Raw genomic sequence first — 19,789 nt, forward strand, 5'->3', positions numbered from 1 at the left:
CTGGCTCAGGGCCCGCCACCCGAAGTATCTGCTCCCTCAGGGCGTGGCTGCTGTGGGTGGGTGGGTTTGGGTTTCTTTTTATTTCTCGAAAGCGCGCACAGAGTTCTCACCGTGTGCCCGGCATGGCCTCATGTGCCTTCATCTTCACAGCCCCGGGAAAGGTGAAAGCATCATCCCCATTTTACAGATGAGGACGGTGAGGCTCAGAGAGGGTACCTGGCTTGTTCACGTGGCTGAGCTGGGACTCACACCAGGTGGTCTGGGCCCACGCCCGCGGCTTCTTCTCCTCGTCTGTGAACTCACTGGAAATGCGGCGGGGGGAGACATGAAGTGTGTGTCTACACTGCGATGAGCAGGCCTTGATGGTGTGTCAGCCCCAGATCCCTTTCAACAGCAGAAAGCTGATGGGAAGAGTCGGCCCGGCCTGGCCAAGAGGAGCCTGTGGGGCTGGGCGGGCGGGCCGAGCCAGGAAGGGTGGCTCGCTTGCCTTGCTGCCCATCGCCGAGACCCGGGCCCCCCGTTCCGTGTCCCGGGGCGTGGGGATGGGGAAGCGTGTCCCCGCCTGCCTTCCCCATCCCTTCTGCAGAAGGCCACGCACAGGGGGTCTGCCCATGGCTGCGCGGCCCAGCTTGGCCTCTGCAGGCCCCTCTGGTCCCTCCTGCCCACCTGGAGAGGCCTGTAGTCCGAGGCATCAGCGGGGCTGGGAGAACGAGGTGTGTTGGACTTGGAGGGAGCAGGGGCTGGACTCTGACATGTGGTGACTGAGGGACATTGAGCCGATGTCCACCTCGGGGTACGTGCAGCCCCGAGACAGGCGTTCCGGGACCTGGAGGTGGTTTCAGATGACTTTTCCCTTTGCCGTCCCTGCAGCTCATCCAGGGCGTTGCTTAGGGGCTGGGATTCCATACACACAGCGGTGGAAAACTTGGTTCTGGGTGCTGAGAACAAAGAACATCTCGTGTCTTCATCTGGATTTGCAAGGGGTGTAAATGGAGGGGCCACTTTGCTGGGCTGAGGATAAGGCAGGGCGTGGTGGGGAGATGCCTGGAGGGGCTGGAAAGGGTGCCTGGGAAGGGTGTTCGGGGGCCTGGGGGACAAAGTTGAGATGGGGACCCAAGAGGCAGGTGGGGTCCTGCAGGAGAAAGAGGCCGGGCCCTTGGCTGGGAGGGGAAAGGCCCTGCTCTGGGTGGGGAGTGAGGGGCCCCCACTCTTGAGCCTCGGCTCCCCCGGACTGTCCCCTGGGGAGTGGTCTCTGCTCTGTCAGATGCACCAGTGCCTGCCGCTGTGTCGGGTGGGTCTTCCACGTGCATGGGCGGGTGTGGAAGGGGCTGTGCTCTAGCCAAGGCCAGCGGGTTTCATGCAGAGGGGCCCCTGGGTGGGTGAGAGCACAGGGTCCCCAGGCGGAAGCAGGGGTCTTTCTTATTCTCCCGCCAGCTGGGTCTGCTCTGGCCCTGCCCTCGTGAAGCTGGTTCCCCCCAAGGCTGCAGGGCTGCCTGTGCAGGATGCTCCAGATCCACATAAATGCTGCAGGGCTGCCCTGCGGGATCCACTCAGGTCAACAGCTGAGAACGTACAGCTTCCCTGGAAGGACCTGGGGCTGGAAGGAGAAGTCACCCCATTCCTGTAGGCGAGGGGGGCTTTCGAGGCCGCTGGGTCCTGCTGAGTGGAGCCGGACACACTCACGTCTGGCGGAGGAATCTTCCCAGCCAGGACGGCAGGAGCCCACATTGTCTCCTTGATGCCCATGGGGAAGGACCTTCTCACTGATTCTGGAGATGCTGCCAGAGAAGCTCACGGCACCCCTCAGTGAGGACTCTGACCGAGGCGGGCCGTCAGCCTCAGGAGGACTCAGGGGGAGAGAAGTGCCGCACCCTCACTGCATCCTCACGGACGATGCCGAGACCCAGCGGGTGATTCACAGCCGCATTGCCGCTGACGTAGGGCCCCTCTGTCTCCTGTGCCGTGAACACCCTCTTTGCGGGAACTCAGCCCTGACCTTGGCCTCATCTGTCAGGGTCTGGAAGCTTCTTCCCTCTGCTCGTGACAACTGCACAGACAGATGAAGACGCGGGGCTGAGCTTGGCTCCAGCCTCCTTCCCGCTGGAGCTCCCGTCCAGGCCTGCGTGGGGACGTGGGCACTGCCTTATGGGCGTCCTCATAGGATTCACCCTCCAAACTGCTTCAGGCTGTGGACCGCACCCGACACACGCATTCCTGGGGCTGCGAGCACGCACGACCGGTCCAGTCTGTGGGGCACGGGGACCAATGGGCGTGTGGTCCCAGAGCGTCACCCCTGAGGGGGTCCCCAGGCACCGCACTCTGCCTCTGCACTGCCCCACAGGGCTCAGGAACCCAGAACTGGGTAGCCCTTGTTCAAGGCCACGTGCGTGCTGGGCCTGGGCTCCGGCCTCCCTGGAGATCTGGTTCAAAATGTGAGTGGGAGCCTCCCCGAGAAGGGAGCTGGGACAGCTCTGCCGGGAGCCGGCGGGGGGACCACAGACACCGCGGAGCCATTCGGCCCTCTGTGTGTGTTCCCAGGAAGCTTGGATGCAGGCCAGTCCCCAATGGGCTGGGAGCGGGGCCCGGCAGGGCTGCAGGGGCCCCGGGTCTTGGGGCACAGCCTGTGGGAGCTTGCAGGCCGTAGGGAGGAGCTGAGGTGTCAGTGCCAGGGGTGCTGGTTGGGGGATACCAGCCCGGCTGTAGGGGGGTCTGTTTACATGTTCAGGACAGAGGTGGGGACGGCGCTGGGGCAGAGAACTTGGGGTTGCCGTGGCCTTCCAGGCTGGAGACAGGCAGGGACGTGGGACAGCCTGAAGTGAGCCGGGAGCTCAGAGGGGGCGCCCGGAGGGCTGAGGCCGGGCTCTCACGCCCTTTGAGAGAGCAGCTGCAGGCCAGTTTGAGGGAAGAGGCTCGGACCCCAAACCTGGGGGACTACTGGGGACCTTCTTTCCCTCCCACTGGTCCCCAGGGCGCCCCCTTGGCAGGACAACCTGGGGAATGGGGGCGTGAGCTCCCTTCCCCTGGTCACTGGAGGGGGGACCAGGCCTGTGGAGCTGCCCTGGCTGGAGGGCCCTCCGCTTCCCGCTCACCCGCCGTGTGGGAAGCTGCCTGGACAGCCCCTGGAGGGAAATCCAGCCATTTCTGGTAAACCCTTGGAAAGGCTTTCTGCTGCTTTCGAAAATGGGAACTTAGCCAAAAGGAAAATGAAATGGAATGGCTTAAAACTTAAGCACGCCACTTGCTGCCTGTGAAATTCCCCCAGAAGAGTGGAACACCTGCCATGCCACCCTCCCCCTCAGTAGAAGCTTCCCATCTCAGGGTGGGGTCGGAGGTCACAGGGTCGGGTCAGGGAGGAAGCACGTGGGGCGCTGATTCCCTTTGTTCCCAGGTCGTGACTCTCCAGCTGTTGGCAGCCCGCCCCCCTCAGTTCGTCCTCAGCAGGTGTGCTGCGTGCACGGGGGCGGGGTGACATGTCCCCTTTGAGCTGTCCCAGAGTCATCCCAGTTCATCCAGTCTCTACAGGGATGCTCCCACCTGTAAGAGGGATGGACCCCAGGAGCCCGTGGGCAGGACATCTGGGTGTCTGTCCCCTGCTCTGAGGTGGGCTGGTAGCCAAGGGGGCTGTCAGAGTGGGGAGGGACATGTGGGAGTGAGAACCTAGGCTTCTTCCTGGAAACGGAGGCACGCTGCTCTGGATGCTGAATGCCAGGCTTGTGGTGAGTTTATTGTTTATAAAGGTCATTTGATAAGATTGACCTAAAATGTCAAAATGAAAAGTTTAAAAATCCAGATGTTTAAAAAAATTTTTTTTTAATAGTTGCTATTCAATAATACAAATCACAATTTGTATTTTGTGTTTTGGATATCTTACTGTTTTGAGAAAATTGTTAAAATATGTACAATCATTTTACTTTTTTGAAAATTCATATTTAATGTTTGATAAAATTCATTTTCTTACATTCTGAATGTCATCGAATTTTATTTTTAGTTCCATAATATTCCTGTCAAAAGTACACAGTTCTAAAAACTCTTTAAGTAACCTAATAATTAGAAAGTTTGCAGAAATGAAAGCAAACAACACTGTTTTATGGATTTTGTTTATGGGGTTCGTATGTCCCTATTTTATTATTCACTCGACCTCACCAGGCAACCAACAGAGCTGTCAGCCACACGTAATGGGGACCAATTCAGTCACCTTTGCTATTTTGCCACCTTTCAGTAATATACAAACCACAGATTTACACGTATTTTTCAGTGCTGTCATATGAGGTACACTTGTCAAGGTAGGAAGATGGATATATTACAGTCTAATTTGATAGGTTGATTTTTAACTTGCAAATAAATACTTAGAATATGCTTTGTGGCCTCTATCTGTCCTGGGAGAACTGCTCCGGGGCCGTCCTTGGGCTAATCATTGTCCTGACCCTTTACCTCCCCCCAAAGTCAGGGAGGCCAGCAGGATGGTGGCCGTGAACTTGGGTCCTCACCCCACGGGGTCTGTCAGAGGGTCTGGCACAGAGCAAGGCCCTCATACACGTGTGGGACTAGGCAGTGGCCTTTGGGATCCTCCTATACTTTGCTCATTCCTCTCCAAGAAGCACTGGCCACAGTTACAGCAGGCGGACATGCCAGCGCACGCGCACGTGCACTGTGTGTATGCAGATGGTCCCACGTGTCCCAGGAATTCACCCGGCTTTGGAGCGGACAGTGTTAAGTCTAATTAAGGGCCTGCACCCTGAGCATCAGGCAGGTATTTTCCTCCCCAGGCGACTGACTCTGGGGACCCAGCACGGAAATGGCCACATTTGCATCATGAAGACGGGCTGGGTAGTGACAGACGCCCGGCCGCCAGGAGGAGAAGCTGAGACCAGAAAAGGGGGTTCCCAGGCTTCAAAACAGGACCTCAGAACGGCAAGCCGGTCTTCAGAGACTCACTGTCCTTGGTCAAAAATAGAAAAGCCGTCTGATAGTATCCGAACCCCCAGCAGAGGGGCGGGGCCAGACTGCCAAGGGGGGCGGCAGCGACCCTGTTGACGGGGTACCAGGCACCGTTAGAAGCACTTTATCGTCACCCCTGCCCCCCCGGCCTTCCCTCCTGCCTCACTGCCCCCTCCTCTCCACACGTGGCTAGTGGAGGCCTGGAGCCTTCCACAGGGAACCACGGCACAGAGGGGGCAGGAGTGCACTCAGCAAAGCACTGGCACCGAAGCCCACGGGTCTGTGGGAAGTTCTGCGGACCCTGGTCCCCTGGATGCATCTGCAGTCTCCGGGGCTGGGGGCCAGGGTCTATCCTGGTTGGAGGGTCTCTGAGTAGAAGGAATGCTCGGACGGCCCTGTGGGCTCCTCCCGGGCCTGGCAGAGAGTCTGGCCGTGGCCTCCACGTTCAGCCCCTGGAGTGGATGTGGACAGTCAGGCCAGTGATGTGCTGGGTGCTGCTGGACCACATGAGCCTGATAAGGAAGAGCCTCTGCCAGTTACAGAAGGATGGCTCGGGCTGAGAGCCTGGGGGCTCGCGGGGAACTTAACGGCGCCTTCCTTTGTCCTTTTGGTCCCCCTGCTTCTCTCCACCTCTGTGCCCAGGGGCCTGGCTGCTGGGGCCTCACTGCCCTTCTCCCAGTGGGACGGCAGCAGCACGAGGCATCTGTGCTGACTGCAGAGTCCCCGTGTGGGGGAGGGCAGGCCGGGCCAAGAGGCGCAGCCCCTCCACACCTACCTGGAGGCACCAGTCGGCACCCCGGCCTCCGCTCCCTTCGCCAGTGGGCCCCGGGGGGCCGGCACCTCGCTCCGCCTTTCCATTACTTCTGTTTGTGTTTGCGCCATTTCTTGGGTAACTGAGCTAACCCATGAATTAATGATGGAATTTGTATTTGTACATTGTAAATATTGTAACTTTAGAACCAGTTGCATAAAATATGAGGAATGTATTTATAACGGAGCTTGTGTATTACCATAAGAGTTTCATCAGGGGAAATAGGTTTAAGCATTATCATCATGAAAAAAAGTATTTCATTTCTCCTTATTTATAGTGCACAGTTCATTGGGTTTTTGGTTTTTTTTTTAAAGGGAGAAATAAAAAGAGTCCACGCTGAAAATGCAGAATGAATTCAGATCCGTTTACCTCTCGAGACGTATTGTGGCCAAAAAGAAAAACGAAGCTGGTGAATTGTGGGAAGACATCTCTGAAAAATCACAGCATCACTTGAGCGGGTGCTAAGTAAGTAGGTAAGGAGCGAAATGTTTTCATGTTTATTTACAGCTCAAGGGGTCAAGCCATACATTTAAAAACTGCTCTTATGGGTTTTGTGAAGCTGATTGATAAAGTGTGTAGGATGGAAACTGCTTTACGCGCGGGTCGGTGCTCTGACCTCTGAGGGCTCCGCTCCAGAGCCGGAGGCCTGGCCCGTGCGCTCCATGCAGACCTGCCCCCATTCAGCCACGGCCACTGGCCCAGGCCTGTCGTAGAAACAGGGACTCCTGCCAAAATGAGCAAGTGCTGAGGAGAGAGAAGGCAGAGCCGGCTGTGACCGAGGCTCCTGCCTGGCATGCCTGCTCCCTTATTCAGTCACCTCCTGTGACATGAGGTCCTTCCACTGCCACACGCAGGGCACATGTTGCTTCCAAAGGGTAATGAAAAAGTAGCACACACCGAGTGAGCTCATGGCTTTTACCCGTTTCCCCAGAAGTCAGTAGACATAAGGTCCCGCAAAGCTTGGTGATTCGGCCTTCGTGGAACTGTGTTTTCTAGCACTTCTGCCCTTTGCAGCAGTGGCTTTGTCGTGACCGTCAGCTCTTCCCTGGTGATATCAAGCATCCTCTGAAAAGATACAGGAATGGACAAGCACACACCCGTGGTCCTTTGAACTATTCCAGGCTGCCGTCTGGTCTCTGTACTCGACTCGCTTCCTGCTCCATTCAAACCATCCTTATGCCGTGGCTGGGCCAGAAATGTTTAGCGGGAGGGTTACAGTCATAACATCACGTTTTATGTCCCTCTGCACAATTCCTTTGGCAGAGAAAACCAAGGCCCTTTCATTTTATTAAACCTAAATGCATTTTCTTCACAGCTTATTTTCTTGAGCATCTTCATGATTCTTGCAATGGTGCTTTCCCTGAGGATAGCAGAAACTGCAGCAGAGGGAACACGGGAAACGTCATCCTTTTGTTTTCTATTTTGGCTGATGTTACAGAGTCCACAATCCTGAAAGGCAGAGAGCAAACGCTTTCCAGCTTGGGATCCGTCAAAGCGATCATAAACATCAGTGGGGAACTGGCTCATTGAGGCTTTGGGAGCCCACGTTGCGGGGAGGAAAGGAAGCTGGGGATGGACGAGGGCCCTACATCCCCTAACTGGAGCCTCTTTGCAGCTTGTTTTCTGCTCGAGGCTCAGCACGATTTGGTGTGAATGAAAATAAGCCTTATTCAAGGGCAAAACCTCCCTAAGTTAGGGGCAGGGCCCTCCAACAGCTCAACCGGTGGCCTGACACCCCTCCCGCACCATGAGGGGGATGGGCCTGGGCTGCTCTGTGCTCAGATATGGACACCATGTCTCTGCTGGTCAGACCCCTGCTCAGGACGCGGCCTGACGCCCTCGCGGCCCCAGCCCTGTTCAGCCCTGCACAAACTCTCGCTGATGACCCCTCCATCCTGGGGTCACCACCAACAGGCCAAACCCAGCAGCTCTGGCTGAGGACTGCCTGGTAGGCTTGCCACAGAGGGGCCATGGGGCACTGCCAGCCTCCACTCTCCAGAGCTCTCTGTGATGCCCCTCATGTTCCCCAGCATGCTGGCCCCTGGCACTGCAGACTGAGGCAAGGCCTGCTTCTACCTGGGACCCACTGAGAATTTAGGGCCCTTCCAGGCATGCCACCAGCCTCCAGGCCTTCCAGAACGGTCCCTGCCCCGGGCGGCGGCACCTGCACTGTCCTTTCTGTCAGTCTGGGGCCTCCTCTCCCCATGTCCAGTGCCTGGTCTCTCAAAGGGCAGACTCACAGTGGCTGAGGGATGCTCAAAGCAGAGACTCCAGAAAGACTGGGAAAACACTGTGGAATAATTGGCTGTTTGATTTTTCGGGAAAAAGTGTATCCAAACCTTCTCTGGGGGCAAGATCAGAGCCCCCATCTTAGAGTTTAGTGCATCTTTAAATTGCATCTGGGGCAGGGGCCGAGGATTGTGAATACTCCCAGAGCTGAGGGCTTCTCAAAGTAATCATCTGACCCTAAGCTTACCGCAAGTGTGGATTTGCACATTTGCAGTTCTCTGCACTTCCTAAGAGAAACCCCTGACATTGTGGCCACCTGAGGCCATCTGGCCACCACTCGGAGAGCAAGTTTATCAGTGAGTGCCAGGACACAAGGCACCTGCTCTTGACACGTACCTTGGAACGTCAAGGCCCGCCCAGGTGTCCAGGGCAGGAGATGAGCGGCTCTGGTGAGAGAGCCCAGAGCCAGGGCGGGATCTGGCCCCTGGCCGCTGGATGCCCCAGTAGCCACCATCCCAAGGGCATGCATGAGTGGACACCCAGGCTCTGCCCAGAAGCACCTGCTCATCGTGGGATTTTCCTTCCTGGCTGTGACCTGGGAGGCTCCCACCTCCCCAGATGTCCCTGTAATTGAAGTGGCCTGCACCCCACCGCATGGGCAGCGTCTGGATGCCCTAGCTTCCCATGGCTGCTGTAACAGAGCATCACAAACTGAGGGGCTGAAAGCAACAGAAGGTTACTGTCTCATAGTTTTGGAGGCCAGGAGTCCTAAATCAATGTCTGCAGGGCTGTTCTCCCTCTGAGGCTCTAGGGGAGGGTCCTTCCCGCCTCTTCCAGCTCCTGTGATGGCCAGAATCCTGGACACTCCTTATCTCGCAGCTGCATCCCTCCTGTTCCTGCGTCCGTGCCACGGCCTTTCCCTGTGTGTGTGTCTCTTCTCTTCTTAGAAGCACACCAGCCATTGGCTTAAGGGGCCAGGCTAATCCAGTACGACCTCATCTTAACTGATTACATCTGCAAAGGCTCTATTTCCAAATGTCACCATCTGGGGGTTCGGTGGATGTGAAATGGGGGACACTAGTCATCTCAGTACACTGGGTGATGTCACCTACAAATTGGCACTTTCCGTCTGCCCTGGATCAAATCATGAGCCGCTGCACCTGCTGACCTTCAACACCCCCTGAAAGGAGCTCAGGTGGAGATCAGGAATGAGGCGCTTTGTGCTCTGGGAGAAACTGGAAGAACAGGCCTTCAGATGGTTCAGATATTTTCAGGAGCAGATTTTATGAGCCCAATTCTTGCATCTCCTCAGACCTAGAAAAGCACTAAAATCCCTCCTGGTGACGTCTGCTCCTCGTGACCAGCAGAAACCTCTGCAAAAAGAATATGTGCTCGATTGCACGTCCTCCCCCTTCACCAAATCACATCTATACTGACCTCCCCCCCACCTCTTGGGAGCAGTTTCTCAGAGCTCTCTGAAATGCTGTCTCCCAGGCTATAGCCCTCATTTTGCCCCAGGTAAAAGTTACTCGCAACTCTCACGTTGTGCATTTTTTTTTAAGTCGACAGTGACAAGAGCAAGGCCAGAGGGTTTACTTGTAACTGGCTTTGACCTCCACTCTCCTACAAGAGGCTACACACATGGCTTTGTACTGATGTTCCCACACTGGTGGCCGTCTCCCAAGTTCTCATCAGCCTCTGGATTAATGTCGTGCATGGCTGGAAGCAGATAGGGGACATTCTGCTCCAACAGTAAAGCAGCTGTCACAGGATTTCTAACTCAGTGGGAAGCACGTCCAAGCACGACCTGTCCTGCCACACGACTCACTGTAGGAATGGGGGACTCTGGTACTTTTCCACCCAACTCAAAAGTCGCAGCCCCTCTTTTATGGGGGCCCTGAAGGCTCCCTCCCGTGTGTGTCTGCTGGACCATTGTTCTGCTTGCTTGTCACATCAGAGCTGTGTCTCAGCATCAGCTGGCCATGGTCAGGGAGCAGAATCTGTACCCAGAATTCAGGGAAGGAACCAGGAATGCGGCAGCTTTGGCAGGACTGATTTTGCACTGACTTGCATCTTCTTTTCCTAAACATTTTCCCCAAGTGGTAACATCTCCTGCTCGGCTCAGTCAACTCAGAGCAACTTGATCTTGAATCGGGAGCTGTGGAAGCTGGTTCCCTGCAGAAATGGTTGACCCTAAATCACGTTCTGTGAGGTCGCTCTTGTCACGCAGTTGGGGGGGTTCTCTGTAAGATGTCAGCCTTGAGTGCGACAGGGGTCCCCAGCCTGCATGAGGCTGGAAAGGGCGATAAGGGCGGCTCTGTGCCGGCTGACTGGGGGCCAGGCCCGTGGGGCTCAGCGCTGTGTTTTCCCAGGCACCACCCCACGCTCGCTGTCTGGATAGAGCAGAAGCAAAGCTGGACCCAGACTCAGGGTCGGCCCTGGAAATGTCAGGTCAGAGCCCCAGGGGAATGTGGGGTGATGCCCAGGGCTGGTGAAGGGTCCATCGGGGGAGGAAGGAGGGGCCCGGTGGGCATGGGGAGAGGGGCAGGGGTGGGCTGTGAGCGGTCCCGACAGCCAGCAGGCCTCCCTGTGCTGCCTCTGTGGGGCGCGTCCCAAACACAACATACGTGAGCAGGAAGCCCACACGCCCCGGGGCTCAGAGCCAGCACCAGGCGGGGCCTTGGTTCCTTCTCGGGAGAAATCTCTCCAGAGTGGGGGTGAGAGGAACACAGCGGGGTGTCTCCCTTCTGGACAGTATCCCGGCCACAGAACCTGCCACGATGGAGCCATAAGGGAGGCAGTTGGCCTTGCTAAGCCCTCAGACCAGCTGGAGGAAGGAGAACTCTGAGAGCGACAGCGGATCCTCAGAGGGAGGCCCAGCAGCCAGGGTGAGACTGGCGTCACCCCCAGGGTGGCAGGATCTGCGTGGCAGGGTCTTTGCCTGGAGCAGGCCCTCAGTGCGACCATCCAGGAAGACCGTCCAGGAGGCCCCTACATCCTGGGCCGCTGGGCCAAGCTTCGCAGGGAAGTGGGCAAGCGTGAGGACAGGCCAGCCTCCTCCTGGGGCCTCCAGTCCTGGGGCTGGTGCACAGCCAGACACAGAAACGCAGCTTCTCTCCAAGCGAACTGCACAGACAATGGCAGTAGACTCACTGGAGAGTGAAATGCAGATCCCCAGGCCTGCGTGGCCCCAAACGTCTCAGAGGGCCTCCAAGCCTGTATTTGTGAGCAGCCCCTGGAGATGGGTGCAGAGTTGGGCTGGTAGTTATGCCTGCTCTTTGCTCTCAGGACACATCTTTGGTGGGTCCTGCTTCAGAGCACCTCTCTGGGGCACGGCTACTACACCGATGCTGTGGTGGATGGTGGGCTTCCCGAGGTGGATGGTGGGCTTCCCATGGGCTGAGATGGTTTGGCCCACGGTGATCCAGCACCCAGAGCAGCGCCAGTCACGCGAGTGGGATTCAGCGAATACTTGCTGAAGGTATGAGTGAGTCTTTAGGAATGCGCTGCATTTATACTTTTAATTTTGGGAGGAGGGTTGATTCTGCTTTGAAATCTTTGACAGGTAACCATTAGCCCCGCATAACTCCCTCCCAAGGCAGCCCTTCCCTGACTGAGTGTTCCACATGGTGTCTTTAGTCCCCTGACCCAGGCTCTGGCCATCCCTGGGAACTTGGACCCTCGTTCCTTCTGCTCCGAAGTCTCCATAACTTGACAATGTCAGACATGGCCCCGTGCGAGCAAAGCAGTGCTGGCTGGCGGGGTGTGTGGATTCTAGAGCAGAAACAGAAACCCACTCCCCCAGAGGGCGGACACAAAGACCAGCATGTCACGTACCGTAGCGGCTGGCAGGTGCTTTCCCAACAATTAGATTTCTTCAAGGATCTACAAGGTCATGACATCACTGACATTCAAAGAAAGGTCACCAGGGATGCCTGAGAGGCACTGGGGCCAGGCGTGTGGGAAGCAGAGGGTCCCCCAATTAGCTGAGGGGACTCGAAGAAGGGTAGTGAAGAGATACTGGGAAAAGGGAGGCTCAGAGAAAGGGTGTGATTCTGGTGTTTGGACAGCGTGGCTGCACTGCCTGAGCTGGGCCGGGAGCTGGAGGGGAGCGTGAGATGGGGGGGGATGCGGCCAGCTGGAGGAGGAAGCCGGGGAAGCAGCACCCTGAACCCCTCCCGGCCCCGTCTCACACCCCCTGTTGCCCTCGCCCCTTTGGCGGAATCCAGCTGGGGGTCAGAGGGCATCTATGGGGCACAGGGCAGGGTGGATTGAGTGGGTAAAGGAAAACAAACCTCACAAGTATTTAGTTTCACCCGTCTTGTTTTGTGCCGCTCTTTTAGAAGACTGAGTCTCTCCTGTCATTCTCTGAGTGTGTAAAAACCCGTCCAGGTGATCTTTCTAGAATAGGTTCAGAAATGTCTATTTTTCCTACTGAAACCTGTTCTTTTTGAGATTCAGTATCTTCATCCCAGGGGACGTTTATTCCTTTCAAAGCCACAGAAGCAGGGCTCGGGGACCTCAGGCCATCCATTAGTGGGCCTACAGAGGTTTTTTTTCTTCCAGACAATAAGTTGCACATTGAACTTCTATGATGAGATATCTTCAAGTGCAACCCAGCTCACTTTGGACACAGCAGTGTTCTGGCCTCGGCTTCATCCCATTTCATATCGCTACACAATTGTAGGCTGATTGCAGATCGCTGGTATTGTTAATGCCAAATTCCAGCCATTAGTAGAAAAAAGACTCACCTGTCAGCTTTCTCTTGCCTGGAGGTAGAGAGACAGCAAGAAAGAGAGTGAGGGGGTGAAAGCCACCAACCTCTGTCCCGAGGTACTACCGAATGCAGTTCCAGGTCCTCTTACAAATTAAAAATCTCTGTGCCCAGTGACTCTAGGTTTCAAGCATTCAAAGTGGATTTTCCCAGCAGGAATATAAGACACAACAGCCTGATGTGTTTATATTCCATGGGAGGCTCGAGCTTAGCTTACTTAGGAATTGGGACATTCAAGGAACCCACCCTCTTTAGCCTGGAACATCCTACACCGATCTGGTGACGGGTGGGCAGCTGGACTGGGTATGGGGACGTCCGTGAGTGAGCACGCTGGCGAGGGGTTGACGGATCTTTTTGTATATTCACTGTCAGTATCCCAAACTTCACATTAGAGCTGCAGACCAAACTGAGGACTTCTGAGGTCCTTGTGAATCCCAGCAACTATAGAGGTGGATGTTGCTTGTAATCAGAGTCTCTGCACAACTGTGGTTATCTTCACAGAAAGAAGGTATTGATATTTCCAACCCTGAACCAAGTCTTGCATCTTTTCAGCGTTCAACAGAAGGACAGTGGGTATCTGTAAGGTGTTACCTTTGGTGGAGGCATCTGGATAGCTCTTTCCCCCAAGTCTGCAGTCACGGACAGTGTATCAAGGATGCTGTACCAGTTTTTTCAGGCCACCGTGACAAAGTACCACAACGTGGATTAGTTCTCTCACAGTTCTGGAGGCCAGAAGTTCAAAAATCAAGGTGTCGGCAGGCTAGTTCCTTCTGGGGCTCAGAGGGAGACTCTGTTCCAGGCTTCTCTCCCAGCTTCTGGTGGTTTCCAGTAATCCTTGATGACCGCTGGCCTGTAGGTACAGTCCTCCAGTCGCCACCTCCATCATCACGTGGCCTCTGTCTGTGTCCAGGCTTTCCTCTTCGTACAGGAGGCCAATCATTCTACTGGGACCGCCCAAAGCCCATGTGACCGCACCTTGGGACCTAACTTAACACATCTGCAAAGACCCTGTTTCCAAATAAGGGCACATTCACAGGCACAGGAGATTAGGACTCAAACACATCTTTTGGGCGGCCATAATTCAACCCAGTGCAATGGTTTGGGCTCAGAACCTGGACCCTGAGATATGGATCAAGCTAGTGAACTGTTAAATGTCTGGTTATTAACTGTGATTCTGGCCTTGGGTGTGAGAACACCAGGCTGGGAATGGTTCCTTTTTGGCCTCAGGTGGGCCTCAGAACCCCTGGGAAGAGGGTGTGAGCATCTGTTGTCGAATCCAGGGATACAGTTGTTATGAGATGCAATCTCCCTGGGCACTGTCCAGCCTAGAAATATACACAGGCAAAGGTCACAGTCGTGGAAGATTTAAAATTGATGGGACCCTTTTTGCAAGCATCCACCCGCATTTCCTTTAGTTCTGTTTTCCTCCTTGAGTGTAGAACACAGGAAGAATGTGTATTTGTCAGAGAAGGCTGGATTTGTCAGCGTTCTCCAGAGAAACAGAACCAGTGGCATATACAGAGTAGGAGGTTTTTTAAAAGAATGGCTCATGTGATGTTGGGGGTAGGCACGTCTGAAATCTGCAGGGCAGGCTGGAAACTCAGGCAGGATGTGATGCTGCGCTTCTGAGGCAGATTTTTTCTTCTTCAGGAAACCTCAGTTTTTGTTGTTAAGGCTTCATGGATGTGGTGAAGCCCACCTACGTTCTCAAGGGTAATCACCTTTCCTTAAAGTCGAATGATTATCAGTGTTAACCGCCTACAAAATCCCTGCACAGCAGCCCTTAGATTCGTGTTTGGTGACATAATTGGACACCATAGTTACAGACACATAAAGCTGATCATCGCAAGGGCAGGCCTGGTGTTAACTGTGTTGCCAGTCACGGTGCGGGCAGAGCAGGAAAGGAAGCCACGAGAAAGCGCCTGGCGCTGCAGATCCAGAGACTCCCCTGCCCGGGCTCCAGGTCTGCACTGAGACGCCAAAACCCAGCCTCATGCGTGACCCACTTGGTGAGGATGGCCCATTGGGACTGTCCCCGGGGAACAGCCAGGGGATCTGGGCGAGGGCCAGTGGGGCCTTTGGGTCTCTCCAGGTGTCTGTACAGCATCGTGGCTGTGCGGTCCTAGGAAGGGCGCAGATCAGCACCTGGTTGGAGAGAGAGCACTTCCACAGAAAGGACCAGCGAGTCCCTGCTTCTTTGTTTGCCAGGCCTGGAGCCTGGCCTGGGTCACTCTTTCCAAAAAAGGTTTTCTCATCAGTAGAATGGGAACATCACGACAATCCCTAAATAGGCTCTTGTGTATAAAGAGGAGTACCACGGGGTTTGCGACATTCACCCTAAGGAACGTTGCAAGGAGACAGGGGTTAAGTGACACTGCGGTCCAACCCGACGTGTCCTCAGGGCAGCAAGGACGGACACTGCCTGCCTGCACGAGGCTCCCGGGGGAGGGGGCTCTCGGCGGCCTGCCTCTGCCCGTAAGGAAAAGACCAGGGGCCCTGGGCCCACGTGGACCTGAACCTCTGCGTGGTGGTGGGGTGACTGGAGATGACAGTGCATTTTGTGCTACTTTTGACGTGGGGTGGGGTGAGACAGAGAAAAAAGACCCCCGTGGCCCAAGAACCTGATCTGTGACCAGGTGAGCACAAAGGTGGAGCGGGGCACTCTGGGTGGGTCCTGCCCATGTGAGACGCCTCCCCCAGAGACCCCTAGTTCCCCCCGAGCCTCGTCTTCACACCCGGCCCCAAACCCAACCGTCCTCTGTGGCCTGAACACCTGCTGCCTCCTCCTACCTGGCCCCCCTGCCTGCCCCCGCCCGCCCACCCTCCACGCTGCCCCGGGGCTCCCGTGGACTTGCTCGTTGGACCACCTGCCACCAGCTTGGAGTCCTGCAGTGGCTTCCGCTGCCCTGAAGATGGAGGGAAGCCCCCCAACCCCTGCACCCCCCTGCCCACCTCGCTCACCACGAGACAGCCCCTCTGACGTGGGGTGGTCACTTCCTGTCCAGTGCGCCTGCTCCCTTCTCGCTCAGCCCTTCCCTGCAGTTAGAGGACCTCTCCTGTCGTGGGCAGCCTAGGACACCATCCCCTCCTCCCTGTGGCCCCCTGTGGGCAGGGGCACGTATCCCCGATCCCCGGTGCCTAGGGCAGCAGGGGCCTCGGCACTGAAGCCGGGGAGGAGAGAGTGGGGACAGACACGTCTGCTGGAGAACTTTGATCCAAGCAGAGCAGTGACTCACGATGAAAGATCACTGGTCACGGCCGAAGCACCAGGAGGCCCGGCAAAATCGGTTCGAATTAGGAATTAATTTATTGATGTTTCTGAATAAGTGGATTGTTCGCAAATGTCAAGCACACGCTGGTGAGCACACAGAAAATCTAGATTCTATTCCTATTTGGGCGTTTGGACACAAGCGTGTCGAAACGTCCAACGTCGGGGGTCTGTCTGTGAGGCCGAGAGGACGGCAGGAGGAAGGGGCGGCTGCCGACCCGCTGTGACCCGGCGCGTCCCGCCCCCAGCGCCACGCTCAGGGCTTGTCTGGATGCCCTCGCTGCGGAGACAGCCCGACTGCTCCCACTCCACTTCCTCCGCCCCGCCCTGTGCTCTGGGAGCTAACCACAGGGCTCTGCTGTCCAGCTGGGGAGCCTTCCGCAGCCGGCAGCTTCCCTCCTCCTCGCCCCCCTCCCCAGGAGCCTGGCCGCCCCCCCACCCCCACCCCGCCCAGGCTCCATCCTCCACCAGCCCCTCCTGCAGATGCAGCTCACCTGGTTTCTGCTAACTGCTCCCTCCTTGGCCGTGCTTGATCATGCTCTCCTGCCTTCAAATGTTTGCAGGTCTTAGCGGAGATAAAAGGACATTCCTTTAGTGGGATTGCTGGGTCGTATGGTAGTTCTATTTGTAGTTTTATAAGGAACCTCCATACTGTTCTCCATAGTAGCTGTATCAGTTTACATTCCCACCAACAGTGCAAGAGGGTTCCCTTTTCTCCACACCCTCTCCAGCATTTATTGTTTGTAGATTGTTTGATGATGGCCATTCTGACCGGTGTGAGATGATACCTCATTGTAGTTTTGGTTTGCATTTCTCTAATGATTAGTGATGTTGAGCATCCTTTCATGTGTTTGTTGGCAATCTGTATATCTTCTTTGGAGAAATGTCTATTTAGGTCTTCTGCCCATTTTTGTATTGGGTTGTTTGTTTTTTTGATATTGAGTTGCATGAGTTGCTTGTATGTTTTGGAGCATATACCCTGAGAAAACCACAATTCAAAAAGAGTCATGTACCAAAATGTTCATTGCAGCTCTATTTACAATAGCTAGGACATGGAAGCAACCTAAGTGTCCATCGACAGATGAATGTTTAAAGAAGATGTGGCACATATATACAATGGAATATTACTCAGCCATAAAAAGAAACGAAACTGAGTTATTTGTAGTGAGGTGGATGGACCTAGAGACTGTCATACAGAGTGAAGTAAGTCAGAAAGAGAAAAACAAATACCGTATGCTAACACATACATATGGAATCTAAAAAAAAAAAAGAAAAGAAAGAAAGAAAAAAAAAATGGTCAGAAGAACCTAGGGGTAAGATGGGAATAAAGACACAAACCTACTAGAGAATGGACTTGAGGACACAGGGAGGGGGAAGGGTAAGCTGGGACAAAGTGAGAGAGTGGCATGGACATATATACACTACCAAACGTAAAATAGATAGCTAGTGGGAAGCAGCTGCATAGCACAGGGAGATCAGCTCGGTGTTTTGTGACTACCTAGAGGGGTGGGATAGGGAGGGTGGGAGGGAGGGAGACGCAAGAGGGAAGAGATATGGGAACATATATGTATGTATAACTGCTTTACTTTGTTATAAAGCAGAAACTAATACACCATTGTAAAGCAATTATACTCCAATAAAGATGTAAAAAAAAAAGGACATTTTTTGGCCCAAGAAGATGCCGCTCTTCCTGGGGATTTGATCCCTGCCTTAAGCCTGCCTTCAGGAGGGATGTGGGTACAGGAGGGGACACCAGTGAGGCAGCAAAAGCTCCCTGGACAATCCCGGCGGGGCCACCATCAAAGCGACTGCACCACTGGAGCCAGGAGGAGGGGTGCAGCCACCTGTGGCTCCCCCATGCTCATCCCTCCCTCAAAAGCCTCTTGGTTCCTGGGCCTCTTTCCGCCCCTAATAAATGCACGAGAAGCCATTCATTCTCCAAAAACCAGTTTACAAATGTTCCCCGACTTTTCCCATTAGATTTCACAGCCTTCTTTTGTCAGCTCCCGAAGAAAGGATCATTTCTTATTAATTATCAGGGGACAGAAGGGAGGACAGGTGAGCCTGGAGTTCTTTAAGAAGCGAAAAGGCTGAATTGAAAAGCGAAAAGGCTGTGTACTTTCTGCCCAGCCTTCATCTCAGTTTGCAGAATGAGAAATAATGAAATCAATTTCATCTAGATTAGCTGAGGCACATGCCTGGCAGTGTCTCAATTCATTCTGGGTTCAGAGAAAGCAGGGGTTTTGCTGTGTTCCTATTCTCTGGCGTACAGATTCTCCTCTGCAAGAATGTGCCGTGATCTTCCTAAGATTCCAACAAACCACTGAATCAGAGGATGGCAGGCAGAAGCTCCCACCTGAGCGAGCGCCGGGAGCCTGCACGTGCGGGGTCACAGCTCCGTCACGAACTCCCAGCATCCTCACCGCTCCACCGGGTCCTTGGCGCCCACCGCCAGTCACTGACCCACTGTCCCTGCAGCTCAGGAGCAGGTGTGGCTCCGTGGCCCTGAGGCTCTCTCCGTTGGCGTGTGGGACATCCTCTCTACAATGTGGGGTTTAGTTCGGGAGATGCCCTTGCCCCTCGGGCTCTGCGATGGTCCCATGGCGGGAGGCTGGGCTCCTCCCGGGAGGAGGGGTCTCTGGACCCCAAGCAGATGCTCCTCTGCGGGCTCCGCCGCTGCCTTTTGGGTCACCTGTGTGCTCCGTTTGTGCCTCTCCCAGGAGGGTTTGCTTGTAGAATCCCTCATGTGGCAGATTTTATTTTTGAAATTTGGTTGCAGCAATGTCTCCCATCACATTTGCTCTTCTGTTCTGTGGCTTTGCCAGGCCCCCAACTAGGAGCAGAGTCTGGTGCCCCCGAGTCTCCCCTGGAATCTGGGTGGGTTTACCCACTTACTTTGCACCAATAGAGCAGGGCGTTGGTTACTACGAAAGAAATACGACATCTCAGGCAACCAGGATGTGAAAAGCGCAAGCCACACGAGAGGTTCTGCTCTAATGATGAGACTCCACGTGGGGAGAGACAGAGACAGAGAGGGACAGAGACAGGCACACACACATCAAGGGGCACTGCTCAGGCTCCAGCTGACACCCCTTGAAGCAGAGACAACACACCCAGCCAAGCCCACCCCATATTCTTGACTCACAAAACTGTTCAAAAATGCAGGTGTTGTTTTAGATCCCTAAGTTTTAAGACGGCTTCTCATGCAGCAATAAATAGTTAAAATGCATATACTCACAATAGCCACAGATATTTGAAGTTTGAAAATAATTATTAACATTTCCCCTGCCTTATCCATTTTTCCGGGGGAATATTTTTCACATTCTCAGTAATAACTGTTTCAGAAAGGAACACTTCAGAGACAAATGTTCGGTTCCTTAGAGGGAAATAAAGATATGATAAAGGATACAAAACGCTGCCTGTCAGACCATCACTTTTGGAGCTGAGAAACCATCAGAGGTCATCCACGGTTGTCAAGTAGGGTCTTGTGGGCCCCAAAGTCCACCAGAGATGCTGAGAAACCATCAGAGGTCATCCACGGTTGTCAAGTTGGGTCTTGTGGACCCCCAAGTCCACCAGAGAGGCTGAGAAACCATCAGAGGTCATCCACGTTGTCAAGTTGGGTCTTGTGGGCCCCAAGTCCACCAGAGATGCGTCAGCGACCCTCTCCCCCAACCCGGCACCGACGCTGACTGCCGTGGGGCAGTGTTCCACCTCCACTCCTCTCTTCTGCTAGGGTCCTTGAGAGGTTTTAGGTGTAAGTGTTTCT

This window comes from Mesoplodon mirus (assembly GCF_964341445.2).
Source record: "Mesoplodon mirus genome assembly, chromosome: 2".
In the NCBI taxonomy this organism is placed as follows: domain Eukaryota; kingdom Metazoa; phylum Chordata; class Mammalia; order Artiodactyla; family Ziphiidae; genus Mesoplodon; species Mesoplodon mirus.